Source organism: Chrysochloris asiatica, unplaced genomic scaffold, assembly GCF_000296735.1.
Source record: "Chrysochloris asiatica unplaced genomic scaffold, ChrAsi1.0 scaffold00152, whole genome shotgun sequence".
Taxonomy (NCBI): domain Eukaryota; kingdom Metazoa; phylum Chordata; class Mammalia; order Afrosoricida; family Chrysochloridae; genus Chrysochloris; species Chrysochloris asiatica.
In genome coordinates, this window is record NW_006408670.1 from 6,792,280 (window position 1) to 6,814,770 (window position 22,491).

The window sequence follows — 22,491 nt, forward strand, 5'->3', positions numbered from 1 at the left end:
AGTATATGGACACGTTGGAATCATCTACCATGTAGCTTGAACTCTGTATATGGAAATGATGCCCTATTCTGCCATGTAGATATCTTTCTGTATTTAGACATTTTGTTCTTGTCTGCCATGTAACTAGCTCTCTGTGCATGGATATTTTGGACTGATATGCCAGATCGGTAGCTCTCAGTATATGGACACGTTGGACATATCTGCCATGTATCTTGAACTGTGTATATGGAAATTTTGCACTATCCTGCCATATAGATAACTCTATGTATATGAACATATTGGACTTGTCTGTGAAGTATCTAGCTCTCACTATATGGACATGTTGGACACATCTGCCATGTACTTAGAACTCTGTATATGGAAATGATGCATTACTCTGCCATGTAGTTAGCTCTCTGTATCTAGACATTCTGGACTAGTCTGACGTGTCACTAGCTTTCTGTGAATGCATATTTTGGACTGATCTGCCATGTAGCTAGCTCTCTGTATATGAACATAATGAACTCATCTGCCATGTAGCTAGTACCCTGTATATGGACATGATGCACTACTCTGCCATGTAGTTAGAATACTGTATATGGACATTTTGGACTACTCTGCCATGTAGCTAGCTCTCAGTATATGAACACTTTGGTCTCTTCTGCCATGTAGCTTGCTCTCTGTATATGTACATTTTGATCTTGTCTGCCATGTAGCTAGCTATTTGTACATGGATATGTAGGACTGATCTGCCAAGTAGGTAGCTCTCTTTATATGAACATATTGGACTTGTATGCCATGTAGCCAGCTCTCAATATATAGACAAGTTGGACGCATCTGCAATGTAGCTAGAACTCAGTATATGGAAATGTTGCACTACTCTGCCATGTAGCTACCTCTCTGTGTACGGACAAGTTGGACTGATCTGCCTTGTACCTAGAACTCTGTATATGGAAATATTGCACTTACCTAACATGTAGCTAGCTCTCTGTATATGGACATTTTGGACTCATCTGCCATGTAGCTAACTCTCTGTTCATGGATATGTTGGACTGATCTGCCAAGAAGGTAGCTCTCTGTATATGAACATATTGGATTCTTCTGCCATATAGCTTGAACTCTGTATATTGAAATGAAGCACTACTCTGCCATGTAGCTAGCTCTCTTTATATGAACATTTTGCACTCGTCTGACATGTAGCTAGATTTCTGTACATGGATTTGTTGTACTGATCTGCCATGTAGCTAGCACTCTGTTTATGAATATATTGAATTTGTCTGCCATGTAGTTAGCTTTCAGTATATGGACATCTTGGACATATCTGCTACGTAGTTAGTACCCTATATTTGGACATGTTGGACTGTTCTGCCATGTAGTTGGTAACATGTATACGGACATGATGGACTACCCATCGATGTAAATAAAGCACAATATAGGGACATGTTGGACTCATCTGCCATGTAGCTAGTACCCTGTATATTGACATTTTGAACTACTCTGCCATGTAGCTAGCTCTCACTATATGGACTCTTTGGTCATATCTGCCATGTAGCTAGAATTCGGTATATGGAAATGCTGTACTACCCTGCCATGTAGCTAGCTCTCTGCATATGAACATATTGGACTTGGCTGCCATGTAGCTAGCTCTCAGTATATGGGCACGTTGGACACATCTGTCATGTAGCTAGAACTATGTATATGGAAGTTCTGCACTACTCTGTTATGTAGGTAGCTCTCTGTATATAGACAACATGGACTCATCTGAATTGTAGCTAGAACTGTGTATATAGAAATGTTGCACTACCTTGCCACTTAGCTAGTTCTCTGTATATGGAGATTTTGGACTCCTCCGCCATGTAGTTAGCTCTCTATAACACATTTGACACATCTGCCATGTAGCTAGATCTCTGTATATGGAAGTGTTGCACTACTCTGCCATTTAATGATCTCTCAGTATATGGACAGGTTGGAAACATCTGCCAGGTAGCACAAACTCTGTATATGGAAAAGTGGCAATAGCCTGCCATGTAGCTAGCTCTCAGTATATGGACATGTTGGAGTCATCTGCCATGTAGCTGGTACCCTGTATATGGACATGTTGGACTGCTCAGCCATGTAGCTAGCTCTCAGTGTATGGACACGTTGGGCACATCTGACATGTACCTAGAATTCTGTATATGGAAAAGTGGCACTACTCTACCATGTAGCTAAGTCTCTGTATATGGATATTTTGGACTCGTCTGTCATGTATCTAGCTCTCTGTGCATGGATATGTAGGACTGATCTGCCAAGTAGGTAGCACTCTGTATATGAACATATTGGACTTGTCTGCCATGTAGATGGCTCTCAGTATATGGAAATGTTGGACACATCTGCCATATAGATTACACCCTGATTATGGACATGTTGTACTGCTCTGCCATGTAGCTAGCTCTCAGTGTATGGACATTTGGACACATCTGCAATGTACCTAAAACTCTATTTATGCAAATGTTGCACTACCCTGCTATCTAGTTAGATCACTGTATATAGACAAGTTGGACTCATCTGCCTTGTAGCTAGAACACTGTATATGGAAATGCTGTACTACCCTGCCATGTAGCTAGCTCTCTGTATATGACATTTTGGAATCGTCTGCCATGTAGCTAGCTCTCTGTACATGGATATGTTGGAATGATCTGCCTAGTAGGTAGCTCTCTGTATATGAGCATATTGGAATTGTCTACCAAGAAGCTAGCTCTCAGTATATGGACATATTGTACTAATCTGCCATGTAGCTAGTACCCTGTATATGGGAATGTTGAGCTACTCTTCCATGTAACTCGCTCTCACTATAAGGACACGTTGGACTCATCTGCCACGTAGCTAGAACCCTGCAAATATAAATTTTTCATTACCCTGTCATGTACCTAGCTCTCTCTATATAGACGTGTTGGACTCATCTGTCTTTTAGCTAGCCCTAGAAATATACACATGCTGGACTCATCTGCCATGTAGCTAACTCTCAGTATATGGACATGTAGGAATCATCTGCCATGTTGCTAGTACTCTGTATACGGAAATGTTACAGTATCCAACCATGTAGCTTGCTCTCTTTAGATGGAGATTTGTGACTAGTCTGACATGTACCTAGCTCTCTGTACATGGATATGATGGACTGATCTGCCAAGTAGGTAGCTATCCGTTTATGAATATACTGGATTTTTTTGCCTTTTAGTTACCTCTCTGTATTTGGATATGTTGGACTCATCTTCCATGTATATAGTTCCCAGTGTATGGACATGTTGAAGTACTCTACCATGTATGTAGCTCTCAGTATATGGACACGTTGAACACATCTGACATGTTACTAGAATTCTGTATATGGAAATGTTTCACTACTATGCCAGGTAGCTAGACCTCTGTATGTAGATAAGTTGGACTCATATGCCTTGTCACTAGAATTCTGTATATGTAAATTTTGCACTATCCTGCCATGTAGCTAGCTCTCTGTATATAGTCATTTTGGACTCGTCTGCCATGTAGCTAGCTCTCTGTATATGGATATGTGGGACTGATCTGCGGAAAAGATAGCTCTCTGTATATGAATATATAGGATTTGTCTGTCATGTAGGTTGCTCTCTGTATATGAAAAACTTTGACACATCTGCCATGTAGTTAAAAATCAGTAAATGGAAATGTTGCACTACCCTGCCATGTACCTAGCTTTCTGTATATGGACATTTTGGACTCCTCTGCCATGTACATAGCTCTCTGTACATGGATATGTTGGACTGATCTGGAAGACGGTAGCTCTCTGAATATGAACATATTGGATTTTTCTGCCATGTATGTGGCTCTCAGTATATGGACAAGTTGGGCCCATCTGCCTAATAGATATGACCCTGTATATGGAAATGTTGTACTAACCTACCAGGTACTTAGATCTCTATATATACACAGGTTGAATTCATTTGCCTTTTAGCTAGAAATATGTATATGGAAATGTTGCACTACCCTGCCATTTAGCTAGCTTCTGTATATGGACATTTTGGACTTGTATTCCATGTAGCTAGCTCTCTGTACATGGATATGTTGGATTGATTTGATAAGTAGGTTGCTCTCTGTATATGAACATATAGTAATTGTCTGCCGTGTAGGTGGCTCTCAGTATATGGCATGTTGGACACATCTGCCATGTAGCAAGTACCCTGAATATGGACTTGTTGGACTGCTCTGCCTTGTAGCAAGCTCTCAATGTATGGACACTTTGGATACATCTGCCACATACCTAGAACTCTGTAAATGGAAATTTTGCACTACCCTGCCATGTAGTTAGATCTCTGTATATAGACAAGTTGGACTCATCTGCCTTGTACGTAGATCTCTGTATATGGAAATGTTGCACTATTCTACAATGTAGCTAGCTGTATGTATATGGACAATTTGAACTCGTCTGCCATGTAGCTAGCTCTCTGTACATGGTTATGTTAGACTGATCTGCCATGTAGGTACCTCTCTGTATATGAACATATAGGACTTGTCTGCCACATAGGTAGCTGTCTGTATATGAACATCTTTGACAGATCTGCCCTTTAGCTAGAACTCAGTATATGGAAATGTTGTACCACCCTGCCATGTAGCTAGCTCTCTGCATATGGACATTTTGGACTCATATGCCATGTAGCTAGCTCTCTGTACATGGGTACCTTGGACTCATCTGCCAAGTAGGAAGCACTCTGTATATGAACATATTGGATTTGTTTGCCCTGTAGCTAGCTCTCAGAACATGGACACATTGGACACATCTGCCATGTAGCAAGAACTCTGTATATGGAAATGTTGCATTACTCTGCCATGTAGCTAACTCTCTGTATATAGAGAAGTTGGACTCATCTGTCTTGTTGCTAGAAATCTGTATATGATAATTTTGCACTACCCTACCATGTAGCTAGCTCTCTGTATATGGACATTTTGGAGTCGTCTGCCAGGTAGCTAGCTGTCTGTTTATGGATATGTGGGACTGATCTGCCAAGTAGGTAGCTCTCTGACTATGAACATAATGGACTTGTCTGCCATGTAGGTAGCTCTCAGTATATGGACACGTTGGACACATCTGCCATGTGGCTAGAATTCTGTGTCTCGAAATGTTGCACTACTCTGCCATGTACCTAGCTCTCTATAGATAGACAAGTTGGACTTATCTGCCTTGTAGCTCGAACTCTGAATATGGAAATGTTGCACTACCCTGCCATGTCGCTAGCTCCCTGTATATGCTCATTTTGGACTCGTCTGACATGTAGCTAGCTCTCTGTCCATGGATATGTTGAACAGATCTGCCAAGTAGGCAGCTCTGTATATATTAACATATTGGACTTGACTGCCATGTAGGTAGCTCTCAGTATATGTACACGTTGGACACATCTGCCATGTAGCTTGAACTCTGCATATGGAACTGATGCACTACTCTTCCATGTAGATAGCTCTCTGTATTTAGACATTTTTGACTCGTCTGCCATGTAGCTAGCTCTCTATACATGGATATTTTGGATTCATATGCCAAGTAGCTAGCTCTCTGTATTTGAAGATATGGGACGTGTCTGCCATGTAGCTAGCTAGCTCTCAGTATATGGACATGTTGGACTCATCTGCCATGTAGCTAGTACCGTGTATATGGATATGTTGGACTACTCTGCCTTGTAGCTAGCTCTTAGTATATGGACAAGTTGGACACATTTTCCATGTAGCTAGAACTCTGTATAAGGAAATGTTGCACTACTCTGTCATATAGCTAACTCTGTATAGATAGACAAGTTGGACTCATCTGTCTTGTAGATCGAACTCTGAATATGGAAATGTTGCACTACCCTGCCATGTCGCTAGCTTTCTGTATATGCACATTTTGGGCTCGTCTTCCATAAAGCTATCTCACTGAACATGAATATGTTGAACTGACCTGCCAAGTAGCTAGCTCTCTGTATTTGAACATATTGGACTTGTTTGCCATGTACCTAGCTCTCAGTATATGGACATGTTGGATTCATCTGCCATGTAGCTAGTACCGTGTATATGCATATGTTGGACTACTCTGCCTTGTAGCTAGCTCTCAGTATATGGACAAGTTGCACACATCTGCCATGTAGCTAGAGCTCTGTGTATGGAAATGTTGCACTACTCCGCCATGTAGCTAGCTTTCTTTATATAAACAAGTTGAACTTATCTGCCTTATAGCTAGATCTCTGTATATGGAAATGTTGCAATTCCCTGTCATATAGCTAGCTCTCTGTATATGGACATTTTGGACTCGTCCGCCATGTAGCTAGCTCTCTGCACATGGATATGTTAAACTGATCTGCCAAGTAGTTAGCTCTCTGTAGAAGAACATATTGGACTTGTCTGCCATGTAGGTGGCTCTCAGTATATGGACATGTTGGACTCATCTGCCATGTAACCAGTAAACTGTATGTGGACATGTTGGACAACTCTTCCATGTAGATAGTACCCTGAATATGGACTTGTTGGATTACTCGGTTATGTAGCTCGCTCTCAGGTCATGGACACGTTGGACACATCTGCCATGTAATTAGAACTCTGTATACGGAAATGTTACTCTACCCTGCCAAGTACCTAGCTCTCTGTATATAGATAAGTTGGACTCATCTGCCTTGAAGCTAGAACTCTGTATATGGAAATGTTGTTGTACCTTGCCATGTAGCTAGCTCTCTGTATATGGACATTTTGGACTCGTCTGCCATGTAGTTAGCTCTCTGTACATGGATATGTTGGACTGATCTGCCAAGTAGGTAGCTTTCTGTATATGAACATATTGGCTTGTCTGCCATGTAGCTAGCTCTCAGTATAAGAACACTTTGGACTCATCTGCCATGTAGCTTGAATTCTGTCTAGGGGATGATGCACTACTCTGTCATGTAGCGAGCTCTCTGTGTATGGACATTTTGGACTCGTCTGACATGCAGCCAGCTCTCTGTGCATGAATATTTTGCACTGATCTGCCACCTGGCTAGCTCCCTTTATATGCACACATTGGATATATCTGCCATGTAGCTGGAACTCTGTATATGGAAATGTTTTACTTCCCTTCCCTGTAGCTATCTCTCTGTATATGGACATTTTGGACTCATCTGCCATGTAGCTAGCTCTCAGTACATGGATATGATGGACTGATCTTCCAAGTAGGTAGCTCTCTCTATATGAGTATATTGGACTTGTCTGCCATGTAGCCACCTCTCAGTATATTGACACGTTGGACACGTCTGTCATGTATTTAGAACTATGTATAAGGAAGTGTTGCACTATTCTGCTATGAAGGTAGTTCTCTGGATATAGACAAGTTGGACTCTTCTGTGTAGTAGCTAGAACTGTGTATATAGAAATGTTGCACCAACCTGATATGTAGCTATGTCTCTGTATATGGACATTTTGGACTCCTCTGTCATGTATTTAGCTCTCTGTACATGGGTATGTTGGACTGATCTGCCAAGTAGGTAACTCTCTGTATATGAACATGTTGGACATGTCTGCCATGTAGCTAGTATCCTGTATATGAACATGTTGGACTACTCTTCCTTGTAGCTAGCTCTCAGTATATGGACACACTGGACACATCTGCCATGTAGCTAGAATTCTGTATATGGAAATGTTGCACTTCCCTGCCATGTAGTTAGATTTCTGTATATAGACAAGTTGAAATCATCTGCCTTGTAGCTAGAACTCTGTATATGGATATGTTGCACTACCCTGCCAAGTACCTAGCTCTCTGCATATGAACATATTGGACTTGTCTGCCATGTAGTTACCTCTCAGTATATGGAAATGTTGGACTCATCTGCCATGTAGCTAGTACCGTGTATACGATTATGTTGGACTACTCTGCCTTGTAGCTAGCTCTCTATACATGGATATGTTAAATTGATCTGCCAAGTAGTTTGCTTTCTGTATAAGAACATATTGGACTTGTCTGCCATATAGGTGAGTCTCAGTATATGGACACATTTGACATATCTGCCATGTACCTAGAACCCTGAATATGGACATGTTAGACTACTCTGCCATGTAGCTAGCTCTCTGTATATGGACATGTTGGACACATCAGCCACGTAGACATCTCTCTGTGTATGAACATTTTCGACTCATCTGCCTTGTAGCTAATCCTCTATATATACATGTTGGGCTCATCTACCATGTAGCTAACTCTCAGTATATGGACATGTGGTACTCATGTGCCATGTAGCTAGTTCTCTGTATATGGACATGTTGGACTACTTTGCCATGTAGCTAACTCTCAATATATGGACACATTGGACTCATTTGCCATGTAGTTATTAGTCTGTATATGGACATGTTTAACTACTCTGCCATGTAGCTAGCTCTCACTATATGGACACGTTGGATTCGTCTGCCATGTAGCTAGTTCTCTGTGCATGGTTATCATGGACTGATCTGCCATGTAGGTAGCTCTCTGAATATAAACATCTTGGACTTCTTTGCCATTTAGCTAGGTCTTAGTATATGGACACGTTGGACTCATCTGTCATGTAACAAGAGCTCTGTATGTGGAAATGTTGCTCTACTCTTCTATGCAGCTAACTCTCTGTATATGGACATTTTGGACTCATCTGCCATGTAGCTAGCTCTCTGTGCATTGATATGTTGGACTGACCTGCCATGTAGGTTTGTTGTTGTTGTTGTTAAGTGCCGTCGAGACGGTTTCGACCCATAGCGACCCTGAATATGGTTTCCGAGGCTGTAAATCTTTACGGGAGCAGATGGCCTCATCTTTCTCCCGCGGAGCAGCTGGTAGTTTCGAACTGCTGACCTTCCGGTTCACAGCCCGATTCGTAACCACTACGCTACCAGAGCAGTGCTCTCTATATGGACATACTGGAATTTTCTGCTATGTCACTAGCTCTCTGTATATGGGCATGTTGGATGCATCAGCCTTGTAGCCAGCTCTCTCTGTATGAACATGTGGGACTCATCTGTCTTGTAGCTAATCCACTATATATACACATGTTGAACTCATCTATCATGTAGCTAACTCTCAGTATGTGGACACGTTGCATTCACTTGCCATTTAGCTAGTACACTGTATATGGAGATTTTGGACTCATATGCTATGTAGATAGAACTCTGTATATGGAAATGTTACACTACTCTGTCATGTCACTAGCTCTCTGTACATGTATGTATTGGACTCGTCTGCCATGTAGGTAGCTCTCTGTATATGGACATGTTGGACTCATCAACCATGTAGCCAGCTCACTGTGTATGAGCATGTTGAATTCATCTGCCTTTTAGCTAGTCCTCTATATATACACATGTTGGACTCATCTACCATTTAGCTAACTTTCAGTATATGGACATGTTGGACTCATCAACCATGTAGCCAGCTCACTGTGTATGAGCATGTTGAATTCATCTGCCTTTTAGCTAGTCCTCTATATATACACATGTTGGACTCATCTACCATTTAGCTAACTTTCAGTATATGGACATGTTGGACTACTCTGACATGTAGCTAGTTGTTAGTAGATGGACACATTAGACTCATCTGCCTTGTAGCGAGAGCTCCATATATGGAAATGTTGCACTGCTCTGCCATATAGCTAGCTATCTGTATATGGACATTTTGGACTCGTCTGCCATGTAGCCAGATCAGTGTGCTTGGATATGTTGGACTGATCTGCCATGAAGGTAGCTCTCTGTATATGAACATACTGGAATTGTGTGTCTTGGAGCTAGCTCTCTTTATATGGACATGTTGGACTGCTCTGCCATATAGCTAACTGTCAGTATATGAACACATTGGACTCATCTGACATGTAGCTAGAGCTTTGTATATAGAAATGGTACACTACTCTGACATGTACCTAGCTCTCTCTATATAGACATGTTGGACTCATCAGCCATGTAGCCAGCACTCTCTGTATGAACATGTTGGACTCATCTGCCTTGTAGCTCGTCCTCTAAATATAAACATGTTGGACTCATCTCCATGTAGCTAACTCTCAGTATATGGACATGTTGGACTCATCTGCCATGCAGCCATTACTCTATATATGGACATGTTGGACTACTCTGCCATGTAGCTAGCTCTCAGTATACGGACACGTTATTCTAATCTGTCATGTAGCTAGAACTCTGAATTTGGTCATGTTGTACTACTCCGACATGTAGCTAGCTCTCTGTATATGGTCATTTTGGACTTGTCTGCCATGTAGCTAGGTCTCTGTGCATAGATATACTGGACTGATCTTCCATGTAGGGAGCTCTCTGTATATGAACATATTGGACTTGTCGGCCAGATAGGTAGCTGTCAATATATGGACCTGTTGGACTAATCAGCCATGTAGCCAGTTCTCTCTTTATGAATATTTTCAACTCATCTGCCTGGTAGATAGTCCTCTAAATATACACATATTGGACTCATCTGCCATGTAGCTTACTCTCAGTATATGGACATGTTGGACTCACCTGCCATGTAGCGAGTACTATGTATTTGGACATGTTGGACTACTCTTCCATGTAGATATCTCTCAGTATATGGACATGATGGACTCATCTGGCATTTAGCTAGAACTCTGTATATGGAAATGTTGAACTACTCTGTCATGTAGCTATCTTTCTTTATATGGACATTTTGGACTTGTCTGCCATGTAGCTAGCTCTCTGTGCATGGATATGTTGCACTGGTCTGCCATGTAGGTAGCTCTCTGTGCCTGGACATGTTATACTGATCTGCCATGTAGCTAGTACCCTGTATATGGACTTGTTGGACTCACTTGCCATGTAGGTACCTCTCTGTATATGATCTTGTTGGACTTGTCTTCCAAGTAGATAGCTCTCTGTATATGAACATGTTAGATTCGTCAGCCATGTAGCTTACTCTCAGTATGTGGACATGTTGGATTCACCTGCCATGTTATTAGTACTCTGTATATGGACATTATGGACTCGTCTGCAATGTAGCTCACTCTCTGTACATGGATATGTTGAGCTGATCTGCCATGTAGGTAGCACTCTGTATAAGAACATATTGGACTTGTCTGCCTTATAGCTAGTCCTCTCTATATATATACAATGTACTCATCTGTTATATATCTAACTCTCAGTATATGGACATGTTGGACTTATCTGCCATGTAGCTAGTGCTATGTATTTGGACATGTTAGACTACTCTGCTATGTAGCTAGCTCTCAGTATATGGACACGTTGAATTCATCTGTCATGTAGCTAGAACTCTGTATGTGGAATGTTGCACTACTCTGCCATGTAGCTGGCTCTCTGTATATGGATATTTTGAACTCGTCTGCCATGTAGCTAGCTTTCTTTCATGGATATGTTGTACTGATTAACCATGTAGGTAGCTGTCTGAATATAAACATATTGGACTTATCTACCATGTAGCTAGCTCTAGTTATATGGACATGATGCACGCATCAGCCATGTAGCTAGCTCTCTCTGTATTAACATGCTGGACTCATCTGCCTTGTAGCTAATCATCTATATCTACTTATGTTGGACTAATCTGCCATGTAGAGAACTCTCAGTATATGGACATGTTGGACTCATTTTCCATGCAGCTACTACTCCTTATATGGACATGTTGGACTACTCTGCCATGTAGCTAACTCTCAGTATATGGACACCTTGGACTCATCTGCCATGTAGCTAGAATTCTGTATATGGAAATGTTGCACTACTCTTTCATGTAGCTAGCTCTCTGTTCATGGATATCTTGGACTGATCTGCCATGGAGGTAGGTCTTTGTATAATGACATGTTAGACTCATTCAGCCATGTAGCTTACTCTCAGTATGTGACATGTTGGATTCACCTGCCATGTAGCTAGTACTCTGTATATGGACATTTTGGACCCGTCTGCCATGTAGCTAGCTCTCTGTGCATAGATATGTTGAACTCATCTGCCATATAGGTAGCTCTCTGTATAAGAACATATTGGACTTGTCTGTCATGTAGCTACCTCCCTGTACATGGACATGTTGGACTCATCAGTCATGTAGCCAGCGGACTGTGAATGAACATATTGGATTCATCTGCCTTGTAACTAGTCCTCTATATATACACAAGTTGGACCCATCTACCATGTAGCTAACTCTCAGTATACTCACATGTTGGACTCAACTGCTATATAGCTAGTACCATGTATATGGACATGTTGGGCTACATTGCCATGTAGATAACTCTCAGTATATGGACATGTTGGACTCATCTGTCATGTAATTAGAACTCTGTATTCGGAAATGTTGCACTATTCTGCCATATCGATAGCTCTTTGTATATGGACATTTTGGACTCGTCTGCTATGTAGCCAGCTCTCTCTGTATGAACATGGTGGACTCATCTGCCTTGTAGCTAATCCTCTATATATACACATAAGGGATTCATCTACCATGTAGCTAACTTCCAGTATATGGACATTTTGGACTCATCTGCCATGTGGTTAGTACTCTGTATACGGACATGTTGGACTACTCCGCCATGTATCTAACTCTCAGTATATGGACACGTTGGAGTCATCTGCCATGTAGCTAGTACTCTGTATATGGAAATGTTGCACTATTTTACCATTTAGCTAGTTCTTTTTTATGGACATTTTGGACTCTTCTGCAATGTAGCCAGCTCTCTCTGTATGAACATGTTGGACTCATCTGTCTTGTAGCTAGTCCTCTATATATACACATGATGGACTTATCTGCCATAGAGCTAACTCTCGGTATATAAACATGTTGAATTCATCTGCCATGCAGCTAGTACTCTGTATATGGACATATTGGATTACTTTACCATGTAGCTAACTCTCAGTATTTGGACATGAAGTTAACCATGTAGCTAACTCTCAGTATTCTGCCATGAAGCTAGAACTCTATGTATGGAAATGTGCACTACTATATAATGTAACTAGTTCTCTCTATATGGACATTTTGGACTAGTCTGCCATGTAGCTAGCTCTCTGTTCATAGATATGCTGGACTGATCTGCCATGGAGGTAGCTCTCTGTAGATGAACATATGGGACTTGTCTTCCATGTAGCAATCTCTCTGTATATGGACATGTTGGACTCCTTAGCCATGTAGCCAGCTCTCTCTGTATGAACATGTTGGACTCATCTGCCTTGTAGCTAGTTCTCTATATATACACATATTGGACTCATCTACCATGTAGCTAACTCTCAGTATATGGACATGTTGGACTCATCTAACATGTAGCTAGTACTCTGTATATGGACATGTTGGACTCATCAGCCATGTAGCCAGCTCTGTCTGCATGAATATTTTCGACTCATCTGTCTTGTAGCTAGTCCTCTAAATATGCACATGTCGGACTACTCTGACATGTAGCTAACTATCAATATATGGACATGTTGGACCACACTGCCATGTAGCTAGCTCTCAGTATATGGACACATTGGGCTCATGTGGCATGTATATTGCACTACTCTGTCATGTAGCTAGCTCTCTGCATATGGACATTTTGGACTTGTCTGCCATGTAGCTGGCTCTCTGTTCATGGATATATTGGACTTATCTGCCATGTAGCTAGCTCTCTGTGCATAGATATGCTGGGTTGATCTGCCATGTAGGTAGCTCTCCGCATATGAACATATTGTAATTGTCTACCAAGTAACTAGCTCTCAGTATATTGACATGTTGGACTCATCAGCCATATAGCCAGCTCTCTCTGTAAGAATAGGTATGAATCATCTGCTTTGTAGCTAGCCCTCTAAATATGCACATGTTGGTATCATCTGCGTTGTAGCTAACTGTCAGTATATGGACATGTTGGACTCATCTGCCATGTAGCTAGCTCTCAGTATATGGAAACATTGGACTCATCTGCCATGTAGCTAGAACTCTGCATATGGAAATATTGCACTACTCTGCCACGTAGCTCACTATCTGTATATGGACATTTTGGACTCATCTGCCATGTAGCTAGCTCTCTGTGCATGGATATGTTGTACTGAACTCTGTTCATACAGAGAGTACCTAGCTCTCTGTATATGGACATGTTGGTCTCATCACCCATGTAGCCAGCTCTCTCTGAAATAGCATGTTGGAATCATCTGCCTTGTAGCTAGTCCTCTATATATACATGTTGAACTCATATGCCATTTATATAACACTCTCTATATGGACATGTTGGACTACTCTGCCATGTAGCTAGCTCTTAGTATATGGATACGTTGGACTCATCTGCGATGTAGCTAGAACTCTGTATATGGAAATGTTGCACTAATCTGTCATGCAGCCAGCTCTCTGTATATGGAAAATTTGGACTTGTCTGCCATGTAGCTAGCTCTCTGTTCATGGATATGTTGGACTGATCTGGCATGTAGGTACTTCTCTGTATATGAAAATATTGGACTTGTCTGCCATGTAGCTAGCTCTCTGTATATGGACATGTTGTACTCATCAGCCATGTAGCCAGCTCTCTGTGTATGAACATGTTGGACTCATCTGCCCTGGAGCTAGTCCTCTATATATACATGTTGGACTCATTTGCGATGTAGTTAACTCTCAGTAGATGGACATGTTGGACTCATCTTCCATGTAGCTAGTACTCTGTATATGGACATGTTAGACTACTCTGCAATATAGCGAATTCTCAGTATATGGACACGTTGGACTCATCTGCCATGTAGGTGGATCTCAGTATATGTACACATTGGACTCATCTGCCATGTAGCTAGAACTCTGTATATGGAAATGATGCACTACTATGCCATGTAGCTAGCTATCTGTATATGGACATTTTGGACTCGTCGGTCATGTCGCTATCTCTCTGTGCATGGATATGTTGCACTGATCTGCCCTGTATTTAGCTCTCTGTATATGAACATATTGTATTCATCTGCCATGCAGCTAACTCTCTGTGCATGGATATGTTGGACTGATCTGCCATGCAGGTAGCTCTCTGTATATCAATATATGGGACTGGTCTGCCTTGTAGCTACCTGTCAGTATATGGACATTTTGGACTCGTCTGCCATGTTGTTAGCTCTCTGTGCATAGATATGATGGAGTGAACTGCCATGTAGCTAACTCTCTGTTTATGAAAATATTGGACTTGTCTGCCATGTAGGCATCTCTCAGTATATGGACCAGTTGGACGTATTTGGCATGTAGCTAATACCCTGTATATGGACATGTTGGACTGTTCTGCCATGTAGCTTTTTCTCTGTTTATGGACATGTTGGACGCATCAGCCATGTAGCCAGCACTCTCTGTATGAACATGTTGGACTTATCTACCTTGTAACTAGTTCTCTATATATACACATATTGGCCTCATCTGCCATGTATATGGACATTTTGGACTCGTCTTCCATGTACCTAGCTCTCTCTGTATGAATATGTTGGACTCATCTACCTTGTAGCTAGTCGTGTATATATACACATGTTGGACTTATCTGCCATGTAGCTAGTACTCTGTACATGGACATGTTGGACTACACTGCCATGTAGCTAGCTCTCAGTATATGGACTCATTGGACTCATCTGGCATGTAGCTAGATTTGGAAATGTTGCACTACTCTGTCATGTAGCTAGCTCTCTGCATATGGACATTTTGGACTCTTCTGACATGTGGCTAGCTCTCTGTTCATGGATATGTTGGACTTATCTGCCATTTAGCTAGCTCTCTGTGCATAGATATGCTGGACTGATCTGCCATGTAGGTAGTTCTCTGCATATGAACATATTGGACTTATCTACCAAGTAACTAGCTCTCAGTATATGGATATGTTGGATTCATCAGTCATGTAGTCAGCTCTATCTGTATGAATATGTTTGAATCATCTGCCTTGTAGCTAGCCTTTTAAATATACACATGTTGGTATCATCTGATTTGCAGCTAACTCTCAGTATAACTCTGTATATGAAAATGTTGTAATACTCTATCATGTAGCTAGCTCTCTGTATATGGACCTTTTGGAATTGTCTGCATGTAACAAGCTCTCTGTGCATAGATATGCTGGACTGATATGACAGGAAATTAGCTCCCTGTATATGAACATATTGGACTCATCTACCAAGTAACTAGCTTTCAGTATATGGACATGTTGGACTCATCAGCCATGTAGACAGCTCTCTCTGTGTGAATATGTCCGACTCTTCTGCCTTGGCGATAGCGCTCTAAATGTACACATGTTGGACTCCTCTGCCATGAAGCTAACTCTCAGAATAAGGACATGTTGGAGTCATCTGCCATGTAGCTAGAACTATGTATATGGATATGTTGGACTACTGAGCCATGTAGCTAGCTCTCTGTACATGGACACATTGGACTCATCTTCTATATAGCTAGAGCTCTGTATATGGAAATGCTGGAGTATTCTGCCATGTAGCTTGCTCTCAATTTTTGGACATGTTGGTCCCATCTGCCATGAAGCTATCTCTATGCATATGGACATTTTGGACTCATCAAGCATATAGCAAGCTCTTTTTGTATGAACACATTGGACTCATCAGCCTGTAGCTACTCCTCTATACATACACATGTTGGAATAATCTGCCATGTAGATAACTCTCATTATATGGACATGTTGAACTCATCTGCCATATAGCCAGTAATCTGTATTTAGACATGTTGGTCTACTCTGTCATGTTTCTATCTCCCAGTTTATGGACACGTTGGACTCATCTGACATGAAGCTAACTTTCGGTGTATGGACATGTTGGAATTATCTGCCATGTAGCTAGTACTCTCTATAAAGACATGTTGGACTACACTGCCATGTAGCTAGCTCTCAGTATTTGGACACGTTGGACTCATTTGCCATGTAGCTAGTACTCTGTTTACGGAAATGTTGGTCTACACTGCATTTAGCTAGCTGTCAGTATATGGACACCTTGGACTCATCTGTCATGTAGCTAGAACACTGTATAAGGACATGTTGGTCTCATCAGTCATGTAGCCAGCTCTCTCTGAATGAACATGTTGGACTCATCTGCCTTGTAGCTAGTTCTCTATATACACACATGTTGTTCTCATCTGCCATGTAGCGAGCTCTCGATATATGGACACATTGGACTCGTCTGCCATGTAGTCAGCTCTCCCTGTATGAATACGTTGGATTCATCTGCGTTGAAGTCGTCCTCTATATATACACGTGTTGGAATCATTTACCATGTGGCTAAATCTCAGTACATGGATATGTTGGATTCATCTGCCATCTAGCTAACTCTCAATATATGGACGCGTTGGACTCATCTGCCATGTAGCTAGAAATCTGTATATGGAAATGTAACACTATTCTGCCATGTAGCTAGCTCTCTGTATATGGATATTTTGGACTCGTCTGCCATGTTGCTAGCTCTCTGTGGCATGCATATGTTGGACTGATCTGCCATGTAGGTAGCTCTCTGAATATGAACATATTGGACTTGTATGCCATGTAGCTATCTCTCTGTATATGGATATGTTGGACTCGTGTGCCACATAGCCATCTCTCTCTGTGTGAATACGTTCAACTCAACTGCCTTGAGCCAGTACTCTATATATACACATGGTGAACTCATCTGCCATGTAGCGAACTCTCAGTATATGGACATGTTGGTCTCATCTGCCAAGTAGCTAGTACTTTCTACATGGACATGTTGGACTACTCTGCCATGTAGCTAGCTCTCAGTTTATGGACACCTTGGACTCATCTGTCATGTAGCTAGTACACTGTATGTGCAAATGTTGGACAACTCTGCCATGCAGTTTGGTCTCAGATTATGGACATGTTGGACTCATCTGCCATATGAACACATTGGACTTGTCTGCATGTAGCTAGCTCTCAGTATACGGACACGTTGGAAACATCTGCCATAAGCTAGAACTCTGAATATGTACATGTTGGAGTACTCTGCCATGTAGCTAGCTCTCTGTATATGGACAATTTCTACTCGTCTGCCATGTAGTTAGAACTCTGTATATGGAAAAGTTGCACTACACTGCGATGTAGCTAGCTCTATGTATATGGACATTTTGGACTCATCTGCCATGTACCTAGCTCTCTGTACATGGATATATTGGAATGAACTGCCAAGTAGATAGCTCTCTGTATATGAACATATAGGAATTGTCTGCCCTATATGTGGCTCTCTGTATATGGACACGTTGGACACATCTGCCATGTAGCTACTACCCTGAATATGGGCATGTTGGCCTACTCTGCCATGTAGCTAGCTCTCAGTATATGGACAAGTTGGACACATCTGCCATGTAGCTTGAACGCTGTATACGGAAATGTTGTACTACTGTGTCATGTAGCTAGCACTCCAAATATAGACATTTTGGAATCATCTGCCATGTAGCTAAGCTCTCTGTACATGGATATGTTGGACTGATCTGCAAGTAGGTAGCTCTCTGTATATGAACATATTGGATTTGTCAGCCATGTAACTGGCACTCAGTATAAGGACACGTTGGACACATCTGCCATGTAGCTACTACCCTGAATATGGACGTGTTGGACTACTATGCATGTACCTAGCTCTCAGTATATGGACACGTTGGACAAATCTGCCATGTAGGTAGAATTCTGTATATGGAAATGTTGCACTACACTGCCATGTAGCTAGCTGTGTGTATATAGAAAAGTTGGAATCGTCTGCCTTGTAGCAAGAACTCTGTATATGGAAATGTTGCACTACCCTGCCATGTAGCTAGCTCTCTGTATTGGGACATTTTGGACTTGTCTGACATGTCCTAGCTCTCTGTACATGGATATGTTGCATTGATCTGTGAAGTAGGTAGCTCTCTGTATATGAACATATTGGACTTGTCTGCCATATAGCTAGCAGTATATGGACACGTTGGACACATATGCCATATAGCTTGAACTCTGTATATGGAATTTCTGCACTATGCTACCATGTAGCTGGCTTTCTGTATATAGACAAGTTGAACTCATCTGCCTGGTAGCTAGAACTCTGTATATGAAAATGTTGCACTACCCTGCCATGAAGCTAGCTCTCTGTGTATTTACATTTTGGATTCATCTGACATGTAGCTAGCTCTTTGTAAATGGATATGTTGGACTGATCTGCCAAGTAGGTAGCTCACTGTATATGAACATATTGGACTTGTCTGCCATGTAGGTAGTTCTCAATATATGGACACCTTGTACACATCTGCCATGTAGCTGGAACTCTGTATATGGAAATGTTTCACTGCCATGCCATGTTGCTAGCTCTCGGTATATGGACATTTTGGACTCATCTGCCATGTAGCTAGCTCTCTGAATATGAATATGTTACAATGATCTGTGAAGTATGTAGCTCTCAGTATATGGACATGTTGGACTCATCTGCCATGTCACTAGTACCCTATATATGCACATGTTGTACTGCTCTGCCATGTAGCTAGCTCTCCATGTATGGACATGTTGGACACATCTGCCATATAGCTAGAACTCTGTATATGGCAATGTTGAATTACTCTGTCATGTAGCTATATCTCTGTATATAGACAAGTTGGACTCATTTGCCTTGTACCTAAAACTCTGTATATGGAAATGTTGCACTACCCTGCCATGAAGCTAGATCTCTGTGTACGAACATTTTGGACTCGTCTGCCATGTAGCTAGCTCTCTGTACATGGATATGCTGGTCTGATGTGCCAGTTAGGTACCTCTCTGTACATGAACATATTGGACTTGTCAGACATATAGTTAGCTCTCAGTATATGGACACATTGGAAAATTCTGCTATGTAGCTGCTACCCTGAATATGGACATGTTGGAGTACTGTGCTATATAGCTAGCTCTCTGTATATAGACAATTGGTACTCATCCTCCATGTAGCTAGCTCTCTGTAAATGGATATGTTGGACTGATCTGCCAAGTAGGTAGCTCTCTGTATATGAACATATAGTAATTGTCTTCCCTCTAGGTGGCTCTCAGAATATGGACAAGTTGGACACATCTGCCATGTAGCTACTACTCTGAATATGGACATGTTGGCCTACTCTGCCATGTAGCTAGCTCTCAGTATATGGACAAGTTGGACACATCTGCCATGTAGCTTGAACTCTGTAAATGGAAATGTTGCACTATTCTGCCATGTAGCTACCTGCCATGTATCGAAAAGTTGGACTCATCTGCCTCATACCTAAAACTCTGTATATGGAAATGCTGCACTACCCAGCCATGTAGCTACCTCTCTGCATATGGATATTTTAGACTCCTCTGCCATGTAGCCAGGAACCTGTACATGGATTTGTTGGACTGATCTTCCAAGTAGGTATCTCTCTGTATACAGAGTAGTGCAACATTTCCATATACAGGGTTCTAGCTACATGGCAGATGAAAGCAACATGTCCATATACAGAGGGCTATCTACAAGGCAGATGAGTCCAACATGTTCATACACAGAGAGCTGGCTACATGGCTGATGAGTCCAACATGTCCATATACACAGATCTAGCTACATGGCAGACAAGTCCAATATTATCAAATATACAGAGCTACCTACATAACAGATCATTCCAACATATCCATGTACAGAGAGCTAGCTACATGACAAAATAGGCCAATATGTCCAAATACAGAGAGCTGGATACCTGGCAGAATAGTGTACCATTTCCTATACATGTTTTTAGCTACATAGCAGATGAGTCCAACATGTCCATATAGAAAGAGCTAGCAACATGGCAGAGTAGTGCAACATTTCCATATACAGAGTTCTAGCTATGTGGAATATGAGTCCAACATGTCCATGTACAGAGAACAAGCAACATGGCAGAGTAGTGCAACATTTCCATATACAGAGTTCTAGCTACATGGCTGATGAGACCATCATGTCTATATACTGAGAGCTAGCTACATTTCACACAAGTCCAATATCTTCATATACAGATAGCTAACTACATGGCAGATCAACCCAACTTATCCATGTACAGAGAGCTAGTTACATGGCAGACGAGTCCAAAATGTCAATATTCAGACAGCTATCTACATGGCAGAATAGTGCAACATTTCCATATACAGATTTCTAGCTACATGGCAGATGAGTCCAACATGTCCATATACAGAGAACTGGGTACAAGGCATTGTAGTCCAACATGTCAATATACAGAGTACTAGCTACATATCAGATGAGTCCAACATGTCCATAAACGGAGAGCTAGCTACATGGCATGTAATTCCAATTTGTTCATATACAGAGAGCTACCTGCATGGCAGAAGAATCCAACATATGCATGTACAGAGCTAGCTACATGGTAGATGAGTCCAAAATGTACATATATAGAGAGCTAGCTTCATGGCAGAGTAGTGCAAAATTTCCATATACAGAGTTCAAGCTACATGGCAGATGAGTCCAACATGTCCATATACTGAGAGCTAGGTACATGGCAGAGTAGTCCAACATGTGCATGTACAGATTACTTGCTACATGGCAGATGTTTCCAACATGTCCATATACTGAGAGTTAGCTACATGGAAGATGAGTCCAACATGTGTATATTTACAGGGTTTGCTACAAGACAGAGGAGTCCATCATGTTCATACACAGAAAGCTGGCTACTGCTGATGAGTCTTACATGTCCATATACTGAGAGCTAGCTACATATCAGACAAGTCCAATATGTTCATGCATACGTCTACATGGTAGACGACTCCAAAATGTACATATATAGAGAGATGTCTACATAGCACTGTAGTGCAACATTTCCATATACAGAGTTCTAGCTGCATGACAGATGAGTCCAAAGTGTCCATATACTTAGAGTTAGCTACATGGCAGAGTAGTCCAACATGACCATATACAGAGTTCTGGCTACATGACAGATGAGTCCAACATATCCACATATTGAGAGCTAGCTACATGGCAGATGAGTCCAAGATGTCCATATATTGAGAGCTAGCTACATCGCAGACAAGTCCAATACCTTCATATACAGAGAGCTACCTACATGGCATATCAGTCCAACATACCAATGTACAGAGAGATAGCTACATGGCAGACGAGTCCTAAATGTCCCTATATAGAGAGCTAGCTGCATGTCAGAGTAGTGCAACATTTCCATATACAGTGTTCTAGCTACATGGAAGATGAGCAAAATGTGTCCATATACTGACAGCTAGCTACATGGCGATGAGTCCAACATGTCCATATACTGAGAGCTAGCTACATGGCAGATGAGTCCAACATATGTATATACAGAGGACTAGTAACAAGGCAGATGAGTCCAATATGTTCATAAAGAGAGAGCTGGCTACATGGCTGATGAATCCCACATGTCCATATACGGAGAGTTAGCTACATGGCAGACGAGTCCAATATGTCCATATAAAGAGCGATAGCTACATGGCAGAGTAGTGCAACATTTCCATATACAGAGTTCTAGCTATATGGCAGAGCTAGCTACATGGCAGATGAGTCCATCATGTCCATAGATTGAGAGCTACCTACAAAGCAGATGAGTCCAACATGTTCATACACTTAGAGCTGGCTATATGGATGATGACTCCAAAATGTCCATATACAGAGATCTTGCTA